General features: G+C 36.1%; 2 long non-coding RNA genes across 2 annotated transcripts; one reads left to right on the top strand and one right to left on the bottom strand.

Moving 5' to 3' along the window:
• Positions 1–4,470: 4,470 nt before the first annotated feature.
• LOC141378701 (uncharacterized) lies at positions 4,471–6,481 on the bottom strand. Its single transcript, XR_012393930.1, has 2 exons — positions 6,012–6,481; positions 4,471–5,307 (listed from the first exon to the last, which is right to left on the bottom strand). It is a non-coding gene; the product is annotated as an uncharacterized lncRNA (long non-coding RNA).
• On the top strand, positions 6,236–8,080 carry LOC141378700 (uncharacterized). Its single transcript, XR_012393929.1, has 2 exons — positions 6,236–6,330; positions 7,244–8,080. It is a non-coding gene; the product is annotated as an uncharacterized lncRNA (long non-coding RNA).
• The last annotated feature ends 11,657 nt before the right edge of the window (positions 8,081–19,737 follow it).

Genomic DNA, 19,737 nt, shown 5'->3' on the forward strand with positions numbered 1-19,737 from the left:
ACTGTTAAACATGTTAAAGCAAGTTGCAAGTGAAAATCTATGTCTCTGACTGAGTTTGCATTACTGCTTATTTTGACCTCTGCTGGCTCTGAAAAGCTCATTTTCAACGTTCAATTCAGAATGTGATAAAACCAGATCCATTCACAAAAATGCATCATTCTTTTTGTTTTAGACAACATTTCATGCACTGTTAAACATGTTAAAGCAAGTTGCAAGTGAAAATCTATGTCTCTGACTGAGTTTGCATTACTGCTTATTTTGACCTCTGCTGGCTCTGAAAAGCTCATTTTCAACGTTCAATTCAGAATGTGATAAAACCAGATCCAGCCACTAAAAAACATTTTCTTTTTGCTTTAGACAACATTTCATGCACTGTTAAATATGTTTAAGAAAGTTGCAAGTGAAAATCTATGTCTCTGACTGAGTTTGTATTACTGCTTGTTTTGACCTCTGCTGGCTGAGTAAAGCTCATTTTCAACGTCTAATGCAGAATGTGATAAAACCAGATCCAGCTACTAAAATGCATCATTCTTTTTGTTTTAGACAACATTTCATGCACTGTTAAACAATTTAAAGCAAGTTGCAAGTGAAAATCTATGTCTCTGACTGAGTTTGCATTACTGCTTATTTTGACCTCTGCTGGCTCTGAATAGCTCATTTTCAACGTTCAATTCAGAATGTGATAAAACCAGATCCAGCCACTAAAAAGCATTTTCTTTTTGTTTTAGACAACATTTCATGCACTGTTAAACATGTTAAAGCAAGTTGCAAGTGAAAATCTATGTCTCTGACTGAGTTTGCATTACTGCTTATTTTGACCTCTGCTGGCTCTGAAAAGCTCATTTTCAACGTTCAATTCAGAATGTGATAAAACCAGATCCAGCCACTAAAAAGCATTTTCTTTTTGTTTTAGACAACATTTCATGCACTGTTAAATATGTTTAAGAAAGTTGCAAGTGAAAATCTATGTCTCTGACTGAGTTTGCATTACTGCTTATTTTGACCTCTGCTGGCTGAGAACAGCTCATTTTCAACGTTCAATTCAGAATGTGATAAAACCAGATCCAGCCACAAAAATGCATCATTCTTTTTGTTTTAGACAACATTTCATGCACTGTAAAACATGTTAAAGCAAGTTGCAAGTGAAAATCTATGTCTCTGACTGAGTTTGCATTACTGCTTATTTTGACCTCTGCTGGCTCTGAATAGCTCATTTTCAACGTTCAATTCAGAATGTGATAAAACCAGATCCAGCCACTAAAAAGCATTTTCTTTTTGTTTTAGACAACATTTCATGCACTGTTAAACATGTTAAAGCAAGTTGCAAGTGAAAATCTATGTCTCTGACTGAGTTTGCATTACTGCTTATTTTGACCTCTGCTGGCTCTGAAAAGCTCATTTTCAACGTTCAATTCAGAATGTGATAAAACCAGATCCAGCCACTAAAAAGCATTTTCTTTTTGTTTTAGACAACATTTCATGCACTGTTAAATATGTTTAAGAAAGTTGCAAGTGAAAATCTATGTCTATGACTGAGTTTGCATTACTGCTTGTTTTGACCTCTGCTGGCTCTGAAAAGCTCATTTTCAACGTTCAATTCAGAATGTGATAAAACCAGATCCATTCACTAAAAAACATTTTCTTTTTGCTTTAGACAACATTTCATGCACTGTTAAATATGTTTAAGAAAGTTGCAAGTGAAAATCTATGTCTCTGACTGAGTTTGCATTACTGCTTGTTTTGACCTCTGCTGGCTGAGTAAAGCTCATTTTCAACGTCCAATGCAGAATGTGATAAAACCAGATCCAGCTACTAAAATGCATCATTCTTTTTGTTTTAGACAACATTTCATGCACTGTTAAACATGTTAAAGCAAGTTGCAAGTGAAAATCTATGTCTCTGACTGAGTTTGCATTACTGCTTATTTTGACCTCTGCTGGCTCTGAAAAGCTCATTTTCAACGTTCAATTCAGAATGTGATAAAACCAGATCCAGCCACTAAAAAGCATTTTCTTTTTGTTTTAGACAACATTTCATGCACTTTTAAATATGTTTAAGAAAGTTGCAAGTGAAAATCTATGTCTATTACTGAGTTTGCATTACTGCTTATTTTGACCTCTGCTGGCTCTGAAAAGCTCATTTTCAACGTTCAATTCAGAATGTGATAAAACCAGATCCAGCCACTAAAAAGCATTTTCTTTTTGCTTTAGACAACATTTCATGCACTGTTAAATATGTTTAAGAAAGTTGCAAGTGAAAATCTATGTCTCTGACTGAGTTTGCATTACTGCTTATTTTGACCTCTGCTGGCTGAGAACAGCTCATTTTCAACGTTCAATTCAGAATGTGATAAAACCAGATCCAGCCACAAAAATGCATCATTCTTTTTGTTTTAGACAACATTTCATGCACTGTTAAACATGTTAAAGCAAGTTGCAAGTGAAAATCTATGTCTCTGACTGAGTTTGCATTACTGCTTATTTTGACCTCTGCTGGCTGAGAACAGCTCATTTTCAACGTTCAATTCAGAATGTGATAAAACCAGATCCAGCCACAAAAATGCATCATTCTTTTTGTTTTAGACAACATTTCATGCTCTGTTAAACATGTTAAAGCAAGTTGCAAGTGAAAATCTATGTCTCTGACTGAGTTTGCATTACTGCTTGTTTTGACCTCTGCTGGCTGAGTAAAGCTCATTTTCAACGTCCAATGCAGAATGTGATAAAACCAGATCCAGCTACTAAAATGCATCATTCTTTTTGTTTTAGACAACATTTCATGCACTGTTAAACATGTTAAAGCAAGTTGCAAGTGAAAATCTATGTCTCTGACTGAGTTTGCATTACTGCTTATTTTGACCTCTGCTGGCTGAGAACAGCTCATTTTCAACGTTCAATTCAGAATGTGATAAAACCAGATCCAGCCACAAAAATGCATCATTCTTTTTGTTTTAGACAACATTTCTTGCACTGTTAAACATGTTAAAGCAAGTTGCAAGTGAAAATCTATGTCTCTGACTGAGTTTGCATTACTGCTTATTTTGACCTCTGCTGGCTCTGAAAAGCTCAGGTAACGCTTTCTTTTACAACCCGCAAAGTACCGCGTAAGTACAGTGAAATTACAGTGTACTTTTCTGTACGTACTGTGTAAGTATAATGAACGTATGTGTAGGTATAAGGGAACAAACCGTAATGCTTGGGTAAAAAGGGGGTAACAGCCAGATGTTCATCACGAAAATTACCGCGTAAGTACAGTGAGATAACGGTGTACTTTTCTTTAAATTGCAAAAGAACAAACCATAATGTTTGCGTAATAGGGGAGTAACAATAAGATATTCATCACGCAAAGAAGTATATTACGTTTAAGATGCACTTTTCTTCAAGTATTGTATACATATAAAGAATTATGCAAGGATGGTGGCAACCTATTGCTATCTGCAAATGTACTGTACATGCACCTGCATGAGTACATTAGTACTCTTATTCAGTGCTTGGGTTTTATATGGGGTGTTTAATGAATAAAAGGTTTACAACCTGTGAAATTATGAACCCTTATAGTATACTGTATGTATTTTAAATCTGCAATTCAATATAAAATATATTTCCATACACTACTTACCTTATGTTTACTCGTCGATCTCACCAAAGTCATCAATGTCTCCATAACTCACTATCAACAAATAACTTTGCATGATATAGGCCTACCGTCAGGGTTCAATGCAGATTAAAACAGGCTCGCATCTTTACTGCTGTTTGCACAGGGGGGCTAACCGTTGCATTTCAGTAAATATATAGCTGATGCTTTATAGAAAAATCTAGTAATTTGGTCTTCAATCAATAAAAACTGCTGCTGTAGTTTACTCTGTTCTTAGTGTTCAAGTATACACTAGTGTGTTAAAGTTCAGCTTCTTCCCTCTTTGTTCCCTGTAGTTAAAGGGTAAATACAGTATTTGTTCCCTCCTTGTTCCCTGTACTTACAGGGTAAATACCACATTTGAGGGTTGTAAATTAAAGTGAAGCATTGTTCCTCCATTGTTACCCCCTTGTTCCCTGTACTTACAGGGTAAATACCACATTTGAGGGTTGTAAATTAAAGTGAAGCATTGTTCCTCCATTGTTACCCCCTTGTTCCCTGTACTTACAGGGTAAATACCACATTTGAGGGTTGTAAATTAAAGTGAAGCATTGTTCCTCCATTGTTACCCCCTTGTTCCCTGTACTTACAAGGTAAATACCACATTTGAGGGTTGTAAATTAAAGTGAAGCATTGTTCCTCCATTGTTACCCCCTTGTTCCCTGTACTTACAGAGTAAATACCACATTTGAGGGTTGTAAATTAAAGTGAAGCATTGTTCCTCCCTTGTTACCTGTAGTTTAAGGGTAAATACAACATTTGTTCCCCCCTTGTTCCCTTTAGTTTACAATGTAAAATCTTGAAGGCAGTAAAATAAATAAACAAACACACAATATATTTCTTCCTTACTTTGTAACCTTTATTTTAATTAATAAGCATTTTAAAACACTTCATCTTAATCAAACATTGTCTTGTCTTTCATTGCCTATACTCATTAATTTTCTCTTCGGCTTTGTCCTTTTGTTAATCTGGGGTCGTCACAGTGGAATGAACCACCAACTTATCCAGCATATGTTTTACGCAGTGGATGCACTTCCAGCTGCAACCCATCTTTGGGAAACATCCATACACACCCATTCACACTCATTCACTTTGGACAATTTAGTCTACCCAATTCACCTGTACCGCATGTCTTTGGACTGTGAGGGAAGCCGGAGCACCCGGAGGAAACCCACGCGAACGCAGGGAGAACTCCACGCAGAAACGCCAATTGACCCAGCCGAGGCTCGAACCAGCAACCTTCTTGGTGTGAGGAAACAGCACTACCTACTGTGCCACTGTGTTGCCACCCAGCTGCAACCCATCACTGGGAAACATCCATCCACACTCATTCACACACATACACTACGGACAATTTTAGCTTACCCAATGTCACCACATATTTTTGGACTTGTGGGAGCACCCGGAGGAAACCCACGCTAACATGGGGAGAACATGCAAACTCCACACAGAAATGCCAACTGACCCAGCCGAGGCTCGAACCAGCGACCTTCTTGCTGTGAGGCGATTGTGCTACCCACTGCGCCTGCCTATACTCAAACAGCAAAATAACACATTATTTCCTTCCCCCTTTTTTTCTGGCATCTCTTGCTTGGCTTCCTCTTCTGCTCTTCTCAGCTTCCAATGAGGACTCTGATGGTGAGTGGCTGATGAAATCCCATGGGTCTTGCTGCTCTGCATTTATATAAAATATATGAACAGACATAAAGGCTTTTAGTAAGCTATAGACATGTTTATTTTCCTGTTTAATGTGTGTGTGGTGGTTGTCCAACAATTTCACACTCTAAACATTTACAGATACCATACAGACACTATACATTACTATCGAACAAAAGTACTATCATCAGATCATATGGGAGATTGTGATCATTTTTTAGTGATAATAATTAAAGCACAAAGGGGAAAAGGCTTAAATAGTAGGCTACTGTGCTTAAGTCCTAGGCTAACGTTACTAGTAATTGGGGGGGGGGGGGGGGGGTGTATGTGTATTCATATATTAAACTGGCATGCTACAGAAAATATCAATTTACATTTCCAAACATTGTTTTTGTCATTAACTTTGCTGTAATTAACGTATACAGGGAGAAAATAGTCTGCACAGTGAGTATGACAGCAGCCACAGAGATCTGACCTAATCATCATCCAGTCTGTCTAGAATGAAATGAAAAAACTTAATCCAGAGGAACTTTGGCAACATCTATAAGATGTGCAAAGTAAACGACAGTAAACATTGGTAAATATTCGCTGCTGGCCGTTTAGATTCGGCCATGAACTAACGTTAATGTTACGCTAAAACAAATGAAACAAAATAAATATAATCTAGTTAATGCACAACTTCTAATCGTAACAATAGCCTTATTTACTAACGATTTACTCACATGTGTTACATGGTTACGAGACGGAGGAATTCCAAACGTCCCAAAAGTCTGAGCAAAACCTCGTGGGGTGCTGCTGCAGTTTGATTCGGATCTTTAGAGGCTTCTTGATTCACAACTCGTTTGAATCAACGAATCAGTAGGCGCAGACCTGAAGTGATACAATATCGCGAGATGGATTCAAATGCACACGGAGCTGTCTGTTGTTCTCGCGATGTTTTGATGTCACACTGATCGGTTTGTTGAAGACGAATCGATTCAACTCTCCGTCCTCCATTCCCAGAATTTCCTGTTCACGGCAGTACAAGGACGGCAGCGCGAGGTAAATAAAACAAGTATTTTTTATGACGTTATGTACATAGAAGTGTTTGTGTAGGTTTTTGTTTCTATCTGATGTTTGTACCTATTTTTAACGATAACGTTACACCCTTTTCACAATACTGTTATGACGCGTTTAACGATCATCAGCATCTAAAATCCTTGAGTTTTTATATAATTATTTTTATAAAATAACATTTGTTTGTATTTACGTATGTATTATATAATATGATTAACGTTACATGTGCGAGGTGTTTCAAACAGTGTCTATGGACATGAGTAAATTAGATGTTATTCTCTCTTCTTGCTGGCGTTATCAGTTTCACAATATTTTTTTTTTCTTTTTCTAATTGTCAAGACAACACCGTCATAAAGTTTTCATTTTATTTGAGCAAAGTAGATTGTTATAAAATGTGTTGTACTTTCCCATTCACTGCACTGAAATGTAAAAAGGGTCCATAACAGTAAATCAGTAAACAGTAAAAGTATTATGTTATCTTTCACTTTATTTAGGACTAATAATGGGTTAAGACATGTACATAATCAAAAACTAACCTTAGGGGTAGTTCACCCAAACCTTACATTTACTTACCATTTAATTTATAACACAGAATTTAAATATGTACACTGAACTGCAAATAATCTTTACTTCAAAGTCTATACTGCCTTCACATATATTTAAGCCTTTTCCCCTCTGCGCTTTAATTATTATCACTAAAAAATGATCACAATCTCCCATATGATCTGATGATAGTACTTTTGTTTGATAGTAATGTATAGTGTCTGTATGGTATCTGTAAATGTTTAGAGTGTGAAATTGTTGGACAACCACCACACACACATTAAACAGGAAAATAAACATGTCTATAGCTTACTAAAAGCCTTTATTTCTGTTCATATATTTTATATAAATGCAGAGCAGCAAGACCCATGGGATTTCATCAGCCACTCACCATCAGAGTCCTCATTGGAAGCTGAGAAGAGCAGAAGAGGAAGCCAAGCAAGAGATGCCAGAAAAAAAGGGGGAAGGAAATAATGTGTTATTTTGCTGTTTGAGTATAGGCAGGCGCAGTGGGTAGCACAATCGCCTCACAGCAAGAAGGTCGCTGGTTCGAGCCTCGGCTGGGTCAGTTGGCATTTCTGTGTGGAGTTTGCATGTTCTCCCCATGTTAGCGTGGGTTTCCTCCGGGTGCTCCCACAAGTCCAAAAATATGTGGTGACATTGGGTAAGCTAAAATTGTCCGTAGTGTATGTGTGTGAATGAGTGTGGATGGATGTTTCCCAGTGATGGGTTGCAGCTGGGTGGCAACACAGTGGCACAGTAGGTAGTGCTGTTTCCTCACACCAAGAAGGTTGCTGGTTCGAGCCTCGGCTGGGTCAATTGGCGTTTCTGCGTGGAGTTCTCCCTGCGTTCGCGTGGGTTTCCTCCGGGTGCTCCGGCTTCCCTCACAGTCCAAAGACATGCGGTACAGGTGAATTGGGTAGACTAAATTGTCCAAAGTGAATGAGTGTGAATGGGTGTGTATGGATGTTTCCCAAAGATGGGTTGCAGCTGGAAGTGCATCCACTGCGTAAAACATATGCTGGATAAGTTGGTGGTTCATTCCACTGTGACGACCCCAGATTAACAAAAGGACAAAGCCGAAGAGAAAATTAATGAGTATAGGCAATGAAAGACAAGACAATGTTTGATTAAGATGAAGTGTTTTAAAATGCTTATTAATTAAAATAAAGGTTACAAAGTAAGGAAGAAATATATTGTGTGTTTGTATATTTATTTTACTGCCTTCAATATTTTACATTGTAAACTAAAGGGAACAAGGGGGGAACAAATGTTGTATTTACCCTTAAACTACAGGTAACAAGGGAGGAACAATGCTTCACTTTAATTTACAACCCTCAAATGTGGTATTTACCCTGTAAGTACAGGGAACAAGGGGGTAACAATGGAGGAACAATGCTTCACTTTAATTTACAACCCTCAAATGTGGTATTTACCTTGTAAGTACAGGGAACAAGGGGGTAACAATGGAGGAACAATGCTTCACTTTAATTTACAACCCTCAATGGTGGTATTTACCCTGTAAGTACAGGGAACAAGGGGGTAACAATGGAGGAACAATGCTTCACTTTAATTTACAACCCTCAAATGTATTTACCCTGTAAGTACAGGGAACAAGGGGGTAACAATGGAGGAACAATGCTTCACTTTAATTTACAACCCTCAAATGTGGTATTTACCCTGTAAGTACAGGGAACAAGGAGGGAACAAATACTGTATTTACCCTTTAACTACAGGGAACAAAGAGGGAAGAAGCTGAACTTTAACACACTAGTGTATACTTGAACACTAAGAACAGAGTAAACTACAGCAGCAGTTTTTATTGATTGAAGACCAAATTACTAGATTTTTCTATAAAGCATCAGCTATACATTTACTGAAATGCAACAGTTAGCCCCCCTGTGCAACAGCAGTAAAGATGCGAGCCTGTTTTAATCTGCATTGAACCCTGACGGTAGGCCTATGTCATGCAAAGTTATTTGTTGATAGTGAGTTATGGAGACATTGATGGCTTTGGTGAGATCGACGAGTAAACATAAGGTAAGTAGTGTATGGAAATATATTTTATATTGAATTGCAGATTTAAAATACATACAGTATACAATAAGGGTTCATAATTTCACAGGTTGTAAACCTTTTATTCATTAAACACCCCATATAAAACCCAAGCACTGAATAAGAGTACTAATGTACTCACGCAGGTGCATATACAGTACATTTGCAGATAGCAATAGGTTGCCACCATCCTTGCATAATTCTTTATATGTATACAATACTTAAAGAAAAGTGCATCTTAAACGTAATATACTTCTTTGCGTGATGAATATCTTATTGTTACTCCCCTATTACGCAAACATTATGGTTTGTTCTTTTGCAATTTAAAGAAAAGTACACCGTTATCTCACTGTACTTACGCGGTAATTTTCGTGATGAACATCTGGCTGTTACCCCCTTTTTACCCAAGCATTACGGTTTGTTTCCTTATACCTACACATACGTTCATTATACTTACACAGTACGTACAGAAAAGTACACTGTAATTTCACTGTACTTACGCGGTAATTTGCGGGTTGTAAAAGAAAGCGTTACCAAAGCTCATTTTCAACGTTCAATTCAGAATGTGATAAAACCAGATCCAGCCACTAAAAAGCATTTTCTTTTTGTTTTAGACAACATTTCATGCACTGTTAAATATGTTTAAGAAAGTTGCAAGTGAAAATCTATGTCTATGACTGAGTTTGCATTACTGCTTATTTTGACCTCTGCTGGCTCTGAAAAGCTCATTTTCAACGTTCAATTCAGAATGTGATAAAACCAGATCCAGCCACTAAAAAGCATTTTCTTTTTGCTTTAGACAACATTTCATGCACTGTTAAATGTGTTTAAGAAAGTTGCAAGTGAAAATCTATGTCTCTGACTGAGTTTGCATTACTGCTTGTTTTGACCTCTGCTGGCTGAGTAAAGCTCATTTTCAACATCCAATGCAGAATGTGATAAAACCAGATCCAGCTACTAAAATGCATCATTCTTTTTGTTTTAGACAATATTTCATGCACTGTTAAACATGTTAAAGCAAGTTGCAAGTGAAAATCTATGTCTCTGACTGAGTTTGCAGTACTGCTTATTTTGACTTCTGCTGGCTGAGAACAGCTCATTTTCAACGTTCAATTCAGAATGTGATAAAACCAGATCCATTCACAAAAATGCATCATTCTTTTTGTTTTAGACAACATTTCATGCACTGTTAAACATGTTAAAGCAAGTTGCAAGTGAAAATCTATGTCTCTGACTGAGTTTGCATTACTGCTTATTTTGACCTCTGCTGGCTCTGAAAAGCTCATTTTCAACGTTCAATTCAGAATGTGATAAAACCAGATCCAGCCACTAAAAAGCATTTTCTTTTTGTTTTAGACAACATTTCATGCACTGTTAAACATGTTAAAGCAAGTTGCAAGTGAAAATCTATGTCTCTGACTGAGTTTGCATTACTGCTTATTTTGACCTCTGCTGGCTCTGAAAAGCTCATTTTCAACGTTCAATTCAGAATGTGATAAAACCAGATCCATTCACAAAAATGCATCATTCTTTTTGTTTTAGACAACATTTCATGCACTGTTAAACATGTTAAAGCAAGTTGCAAGTGAAAATCTATGTCTCTGACTGAGTTTGCATTACTGCTTATTTTGACCTCTGCTGGCTCTGAAAAGCTCATTTTCAACGTTCAATTCAGAATGTGATAAAACCAGATCCAGCCACTAAAAAACATTTTCTTTTTGCTTTAGACAACATTTCATGCACTGTTAAATATGTTTAAGAAAGTTGCAAGTGAAAATCTATGTCTCTGACTGAGTTTGTATTACTGCTTGTTTTGACCTCTGCTGGCTGAGTAAAGCTCATTTTCAACGTCTAATGCAGAATGTGATAAAACCAGATCCAGCTACTAAAATGCATCATTCTTTTTGTTTTAGACAACATTTCATGCACTGTTAAACAATTTAAAGCAAGTTGCAAGTGAAAATCTATGTCTATTACTGAGTTTGCATTACTGCTTATTTTGACCTCTGCTGGCTCTGAAAAGCTCATTTTCAACGTTCAATTCAGAATGTGATAACACCAGATCCAGCCACTAAAAAGCATTTTCTTTTTGCTTTAGACAACATTTCATGCACTGTTAAATATGTTTAAGAAAGTTGCAAGTGAAAATCTATGTCTCTGACTGAGTTTGCATTACTGCTTATTTTGACCTCTGCTGGCTGAGAACAGCTCATTTTCAACGTTCAATTCAGAATGTGATAAAACCAGATCCAGCCACAAAAATGCATCATTCTTTTTGTTTTAGACAACATTTCATGCACTGTAAAACATGTTAAAGCAAGTTGCAAGTGAAAATCTATGTCTCTGACTGAGTTTGCATTACTGCTTATTTTGACCTCTGCTGGCTCTGAATAGCTCATTTTCAACGTTCAATTCAGAATGTGATAAAACCAGATCCAGCCACTAAAAAGCATTTTCTTTTTGTTTTAGACAACATTTCATGCACTGTTAAACATGTTAAAGCAAGTTGCAAGTGAAAATCTATGTCTCTGACTGAGTTTGCATTACTGCTTATTTTGACCTCTGCTGGCTCTGAAAAGCTCATTTTCAACGTTCAATTCAGAATGTGATAAAACCAGATCCAGCCACTAAAAAGCATTTTCTTTTTGTTTTAGACAACATTTCATGCACTGTTAAATATGTTTAAGAAAGTTGCAAGTGAAAATCTATGTCTATGACTGAGTTTGCATTACTGCTTGTTTTGACCTCTGCTGGCTCTGAAAAGCTCATTTTCAACGTTCAATTCAGAATGTGATAAAACCAGATCCATTCACTAAAAAACATTTTCTTTTTGCTTTAGACAACATTTCATGCACTGTTAAATATGTTTAAGAAAGTTGCAAGTGAAAATCTATGTCTATTACTGAGTTTGCATTACTGCTTATTTTGACCTCTGCTGGCTGAGAACAGCTCATTTTCAACGTTCAATTCAGAATGTGATAAAACCAGATCCAGCCACAAAAATGCATCATTCTTTTTGTTTTAGACAACATTTCATGCACTGTTAAACATGTTAAAGCAAGTTGCAAGTGAAAATCTATGTCTCTGACTGAGTTTGCATTACTGCTTATTTTGACCTCTGCTGGCTGAGAACAGCTCATTTTCAACGTTCAATTCAGAATGTGATAAAACCAGATCCAGCCACAAAAATGCATCATTCTTTTTGTTTTAGACAACATTTCATGCTCTGTTAAACATGTTAAAGCAAGTTGCAAGTGAAAATCTATGTCTCTGACTGAGTTTGCATTACTGCTTGTTTTGACCTCTGCTGGCTGAGTAAAGCTCATTTTCAACGTCCAATGCAGAATGTGATAAAACCAGATCCAGCTACTAAAATGCATCATTCTTTTTGTTTTAGACAACATTTCATGCACTGTTAAACATGTTAAAGCAAGTTGCAAGTGAAAATCTATGTCTCTGACTGAGTTTGCATTACTGCTTATTTTGACCTCTGCTGGCTGAGAACAGCTCATTTTCAACGTTCAATTCAGAATGTGATAAAACCAGATCCAGCCACAAAAATGCATCATTCTTTTTGTTTTAGACAACATTTCTTGCACTGTTAAACATGTTAAAGCAAGTTGCAAGTGAAAATCTATGTCTCTGACTGAGTTTGCATTACTGCTTATTTTGACCTCTGCTGGCTCTGAAAAGCTCATTTTCAACGTTCAATTCAGAATGTGATAAAACCAGATCCAGCCACTAAAAAGCATTTTCTTTTTGTTTTAGACAACATTTCATGCACTGTTAAATATGTTTAAGAAAGTTGCAAGTGAAAATCTATGTCTATGACTGAGTTTGCATTACTGCTTATTTTGACCTCTGCTGGCTCTGAAAAGCTCATTTTCAACGTTCAATTCAGAATGTGATAAAACCAGATCCAGCCACTAAAAAGCATTTTCTTTTTGCTTTAGACAACATTTCATGCACTGTTAAATGTGTTTAAGAAAGTTGCAAGTGAAAATCTATGTCTCTGACTGAGTTTGCATTACTGCTTGTTTTGACCTCTGCTGGCTGAGTAAAGCTCATTTTCAACATCCAATGCAGAATGTGATAAAACCAGATCCAGCTACTAAAATGCATCATTCTTTTTGTTTTAGACAATATTTCATGCACTGTTAAACATGTTAAAGCAAGTTGCAAGTGAAAATCTATGTCTCTGACTGAGTTTGCAGTACTGCTTATTTTGACCTCTGCTGGCTGAGAACAGCTCATTTTCAACGTTCAATTCAGAATGTGATAAAACCAGATCCATTCACAAAAATGCATCATTCTTTTTGTTTTAGACAACATTTCATGCACTGTTAAACATGTTAAAGCAAGTTGCAAGTGAAAATCTATGTCTCTGACTGAGTTTGCATTACTGCTTATTTTGACCTCTGCTGGCTCTGAAAAGCTCATTTTCAACGTTCAATTCAGAATGTGACAAAACCAGATCCAGCCACTAAAAAGCATTTTCTTTTTGTTTTAGACAACATTTCATGCACTGTTAAACATGTTAAAGCAAGTTGCAAGTGAAAATCTATGTCTCTGACTGAGTTTGCATTACTGCTTATTTTGACCTCTGCTGGCTCTGAAAAGCTCATTTTCAACGTTCAATTCAGAATGTGATAAAACCAGATCCATTCACAAAAATGCATCATTCTTTTTGTTTTAGACAACATTTCATGCACTGTTAAACATGTTAAAGCAAGTTGCAAGTGAAAATCTATGTCTCTGACTGAGTTTGCATTACTGCTTATTTTGACCTCTGCTGGCTCTGAAAAGCTCATTTTCAACGTTCAATTCAGAATGTGATAAAACCAGATCCAGCCACTAAAAAACATTTTCTTTTTGCTTTAGACAACATTTCATGCACTGTTAAATATGTTTAAGAAAGTTGCAAGTGAAAATCTATGTCTCTGACTGAGTTTGTATTACTGCTTGTTTTGACCTCTGCTGGCTGAGTAAAGCTCATTTTCAACGTCTAATGCAGAATGTGATAAAACCAGATCCAGCTACTAAAATGCATCATTCTTTTTGTTTTAGACAACATTTCATGCACTGTTAAACAATTTAAAGCAAGTTGCAAGTGAAAATCTATGTCTATTACTGAGTTTGCATTACTGCTTATTTTGACCTCTGCTGGCTCTGAAAAGCTCATTTTCAACGTTCAATTCAGAATGTGATAAAACCAGATCCAGCCACTAAAAAGCATTTTCTTTTTGTTTTAGACAACATTTCATGCACTTTTAAATATGTTTAAGAAAGTTGCAAGTGAAAATCTATGTCTATTACTGAGTTTGCATTACTGCTTATTTTGACCTCTGCTGGCTCTGAAAAGCTCATTTTCAACGTTCAATTCAGAATGTGATAAAACCAGATCCAGCCACAAAAATGCATCATTCTTTTTGTTTTAGACAACATTTCATGCACTGTAAAACATGTTAAAGCAAGTTGCAAGTGAAAATCTATGTCTCTGACTGAGTTTGCATTACTGCTTATTTTGACCTCTGCTGGCTCTGAATAGCTCATTTTCAACGTTCAATTCAGAATGTGATAACACCAGATCCAGCCACTAAAAAGCATTTTCTTTTTGCTTTAGACAACATTTCATGCACTGTTAAATATGTTTAAGAAAGTTGCAAGTGAAAATCTATGTCTCTGACTGAGTTTGCATTACTGCTTATTTTGACCTCTGCTGGCTGAGAACAGCTCATTTTCAACGTTCAATTCAGAATGTGATAAAACCAGATCCAGCCACTAAAAAGCATTTTCTTTTTGTTTTAGACAACATTTCATGCACTGTTAAACATGTTAAAGCAAGTTGCAAGTGAAAATCTATGTCTCTGACTGAGTTTGCATTACTGCTTGTTTTGACCTCTGCTGGCTCTGAAAAGCTCATTTTCAACGTTCAATTCAGAATGTGATAAAACCAGATCCAGCCACTAAAAAGCATTTTCTTTTTGTTTTAGACAACATTTCATACACTGTTAAATATGTTTAAGAAAGTTGCAAGTGAAAATCTATGTCTCTGACTGAGTTTGCATTACTGCTTGTTTTGACCTCTGCTGGCTGAGTAAAGCTCATTTTCAACATCCAATGCAGAATGTGATTAAACCAGATCCAGCTACTAAAATGCATCATTCTTTTTGTTTTAGACAATATTTCATGCACTGTTAAACATGTTAAAGCAAGTTGCAAGTGAAAATCTATGTCTCTGACTGAGTTTGCAGTACTGCTTATTTTGACCTCTGCTGGCTGAGTAAAGCTCATTTTTAACATCCAATGCAGAATGTGATAAAACCAGATCCAGCCACTAAAAAGCATTTTCTTTTTGTTTTAGACAACATTTCATGCACTGTTAAATATGTTTAAGAAAGTTGCAAGTGAAAATCTATGTCTATGACTGAGTTTGCATTACTGCTTATTTTGACCTCTGCTGGCTCTGAAAAGCTCATTTTCAACGTTCAATTCAGAATGTGATAAAACCAGATCCAGCCACTAAAAAACATTTTCTTTTTGCTTTAGACAACATTTCATGCACTGTTAAATATGTTTAAGAAAGTTGCAAGTGAAAATCTATGTCTCTGACTGAGTTTGCATTACTGCTTGTTTTGACCTGTGCTGGCTGAGTAAAGCTCATTTTCAACGTCCAATGCAGAATGTGATAAAACCAGATCCAGCTACTAAAATGCATCATTCTTTTTGTTTTAGACAACATTTCATGCACTGTTAAACATGTTAAAGCAAGTTGCAAGTGAAAATCTATGTCTCTGACTGAGTTTGCATTACTGCTTATTTTGACCTCTGCTGGCTCTGAAAAGCTCATTTTCAACGTTCAATTCAGAATGTGATAAAACCAGATCCAGCCACTAAAAAGCATTTTCTTTTTGCTTTAGACAACATTTCATGCACTGTTAAATATGTTTAAGAAAGTTGCAAGTGAAAATCTATGTCTCTGACTGAGTTTGCATTACTGCTTATTTTGACCTCTGCTGGCTGAGAACAGCTCATTTTCAACGTTCAATTCAGAATGTGATAAAACCAGATCCAGCCACAAAAATGCATCATTCTTTTTGTTTTAGACAACATTTCATGCACTGTAAAACATGTTAAAGCAAGTTGCAAGTGAAAATCTATGTCTCTGACTGAGTTTGCATTACTGCTTATTTTGACCTCTGCTGGCTCTGAATAGCTCATTTTCAACGTTCAATTCAGAATGTGATAAAACCAGATCCAGCCACTAAAAAGCATTTTCTTTTTGTTTTAGACAACATTTCATGCACTGTTAAACATGTTAAAGCAAGTTGCAAGTGAAAATCTATGTCTCTGACTGAGTTTGCATTACTGCTTATTTTGACCTCTGCTGGCTCTGAAAAGCTCATTTTCAACGTTCAATTCAGAATGTGATAAAACCAGATCCAGCCACTAAAAAGCATTTTCTTTTTGTTTTAGACAACATTTCATGCACTGTTAAATATGTTTAAGAAAGTTGCAAGTGAAAATCTATGTCTATGACTGAGTTTGCATTACTGCTTGTTTTGACCTCTGCTGGCTCTGAAAAGCTCATTTTCAACGTTCAATTCAGAATGTGATAAAACCAGATCCATTCACTAAAAAACATTTTCTTTTTGCTTTAGACAACATTTCATGCACTGTTAAATATGTTTAAGAAAGTTGCAAGTGAAAATCTATGTCTCTGACTGAGTTTGCATTACTGCTTGTTTTGACCTCTGCTGGCTGAGTAAAGCTCATTTTCAACGTCCAATGCAGAATGTGATAAAACCAGATCCAGCTACTAAAATGCATCATTCTTTTTGTTTTAGACAACATTTCATGCACTGTTAAACATGTTAAAGCAAGTTGCAAGTGAAAATCTATGTCTCTGACTGAGTTTGCATTACTGCTTATTTTGACCTCTGCTGGCTCTGAAAAGCTCATTTTCAACGTTCAATTCAGAATGTGATAAAACCAGATCCAGCCACTAAAAAGCATTTTCTTTTTGTTTTAGACAACATTTCATGCACTTTTAAATATGTTTAAGAAAGTTGCAAGTGAAAATCTATGTCTATTACTGAGTTTGCATTACTGCTTATTTTGACCTCTGCTGGCTCTGAAAAGCTCATTTTCAACGTTCAATTCAGAATGTGATAAAACCAGATCCAGCCACTAAAAAGCATTTTCTTTTTGCTTTAGACAACATTTCATGCACTGTTAAATATGTTTAAGAAAGTTGCAAGTGAAAATCTATGTCTCTGACTGAGTTTGCATTACTGCTTATTTTGACCTCTGCTGGCTGAGAACAGCTCATTTTCAACGTTCAATTCAGAATGTGATAAAACCAGATCCAGCCACAAAAATGCATCATTCTTTTTGTTTTAGACAACATTTCATGCACTGTTAAACATGTTAAAGCAAGTTGCAAGTGAAAATCTATGTCTCTGACTGAGTTTGCATTACTGCTTATTTTGACCTCTGCTGGCTGAGAACAGCTCATTTTCAACGTTCAATTCAGAATGTGATAAAACCAGATCCAGCCACAAAAATGCATCATTCTTTTTGTTTTAGACAACATTTCATGCTCTGTTAAACATGTTAAAGCAAGTTGCAAGTGAAAATCTATGTCTCTGACTGAGTTTGCATTACTGCTTGTTTTGACCTCTGCTGGCTGAGTAAAGCTCATTTTCAACGTCCAATGCAGAATGTGATAAAACCAGATCCAGCTACTAAAATGCATCATTCTTTTTGTTTTAGACAACATTTCATGCACTGTTAAACATGTTAAAGCAAGTTGCAAGTGAAAATCTATGTCTCTGACTGAGTTTGCATTACTGCTTATTTTGACCTCTGCTGGCTGAGAACAGCTCATTTTCAACGTTCAATTCAGAATGTGATAAAACCAGATCCAGCCACAAAAATGCATCATTCTTTTTGTTTTAGACAACATTTCTTGCACTGTTAAACATGTTAAAGCAAGTTGCAAGTGAAAATCTATGTCTCTGACTGAGTTTGCATTACTGCTTATTTTGACCTCTGCTGGCTCTGAAAAGCTCATTTTCAACGTTCAATTCAGAATGTGATAAAACCAGATCCAGCCACTAAAAAGCATTTTCTTTTTGTTTTAGACAACATTTCATGCACTGTTAAATATGTTTAAGAAAGTTGCAAGTGAAAATCTATGTCTATGACTGAGTTTGCATTACTGCTTATTTTGACCTCTGCTGGCTCTGAAAAGCTCATTTTCAACGTTCAATTCAGAATGTGATAAAACCAGATCCAGCCACTAAAAAGCATTTTCTTTTTGCTTTAGACAACATTTCATGCACTGTTAAATGTGTTTAAGAAAGTTGCAAGTGAAAATCTATGTCTCTGACTGAGTTTGCATTACTGCTTGTTTTGACCTCTGCTGGCTGAGTAAAGCTCATTTTCAACATCCAATGCAGAATGTGATAAAACCAGATCCAGCTACTAAAATGCATCATTCTTTTTGTTTTAGACAATATTTCATGCACTGTTAAACATGTTAAAGCAAGTTGCAAGTGAAAATCTATGTCTCTGACTGAGTTTGCAGTACTGCTTATTTTGACTTCTGCTGGCTGAGAACAGCTCATTTTCAACGTTCAATTCAGAATGTGATAAAACCAGATCCATTCACAAAAATGCATCATTCTTTTTGTTTTAGACAACATTTCATGCACTGTTAAACATGTTAAAGCAAGTTGCAAGTGAAAATCTATGTCTCTGACTGAGTTTGCATTACTGCTTATTTTGACCTCTGCTGGCTCTGAAAAGCTCATTTTCAACGTTCAATTCAGAATGTGATAAAACCAGATCCAGCCACTAAAAAGCATTTTCTTTTTGTTTTAGACAACATTTCATGCACTGTTAAACATGTTAAAGCAAGTTGCAAGTGAAAATCTATGTCTCTGACTGAGTTTGCATTACTGCTTATTTTGACCTCTGCTGGCTCTGAAAAGCTCATTTTCAACGTTCAATTCAGAATGTGATAAAACCAGATCCATTCACAAAAATGCATCATTCTTTTTGTTTTAGACAACATTTCATGCACTGTTAAACATGTTAAAGCAAGTTGCAAGTGAAAATCTATGTCTCTGACTGAGTTTGCATTACTGCTTATTTTGACCTCTGCTGGCTCTGAAAAGCTCATTTTCAACGTTCAATTCAGAATGTGATAAAACCAGATCCAGCCACTAAAAAACATTTTCTTTTTGCTTTAGACAACATTTCATGCACTGTTAAATATGTTTAAGAAAGTTGCAAGTGAAAATCTATGTCTCTGACTGAGTTTGTATTACTGCTTGTTTTGACCTCTGCTGGCTGAGTAAAGCTCATTTTCAACGTCTAATGCAGAATGTGATAAAACCAGATCCAGCTACTAAAATGCATCATTCTTTTTGTTTTAGACAACATTTCATGCACTGTTAAACAATTTAAAGCAAGTTGCAAGTGAAAATCTATGTCTATTACTGAGTTTGCATTACTGCTTATTTTGACCTCTGCTGGCTCTGAAAAGCTCATTTTCAACGTTCAATTCAGAATGTGATAACACCAGATCCAGCCACTAAAAAGCATTTTCTTTTTGCTTTAGACAACATTTCATGCACTGTTAAATATGTTTAAGAAAGTTGCAAGTGAAAATCTATGTCTCTGACTGAGTTTGCATTACTGCTTATTTTGACCTCTGCTGGCTGAGAACAGCTCATTTTCAACGTTCAATTCAGAATGTGATAAAACCAGATCCAGCCACTAAAA

Source organism: Danio rerio, chromosome 18, assembly GCF_049306965.1.
Source record: "Danio rerio strain Tuebingen ecotype United States chromosome 18, GRCz12tu, whole genome shotgun sequence".
NCBI classification, from domain to species: domain Eukaryota; kingdom Metazoa; phylum Chordata; class Actinopteri; order Cypriniformes; family Danionidae; genus Danio; species Danio rerio.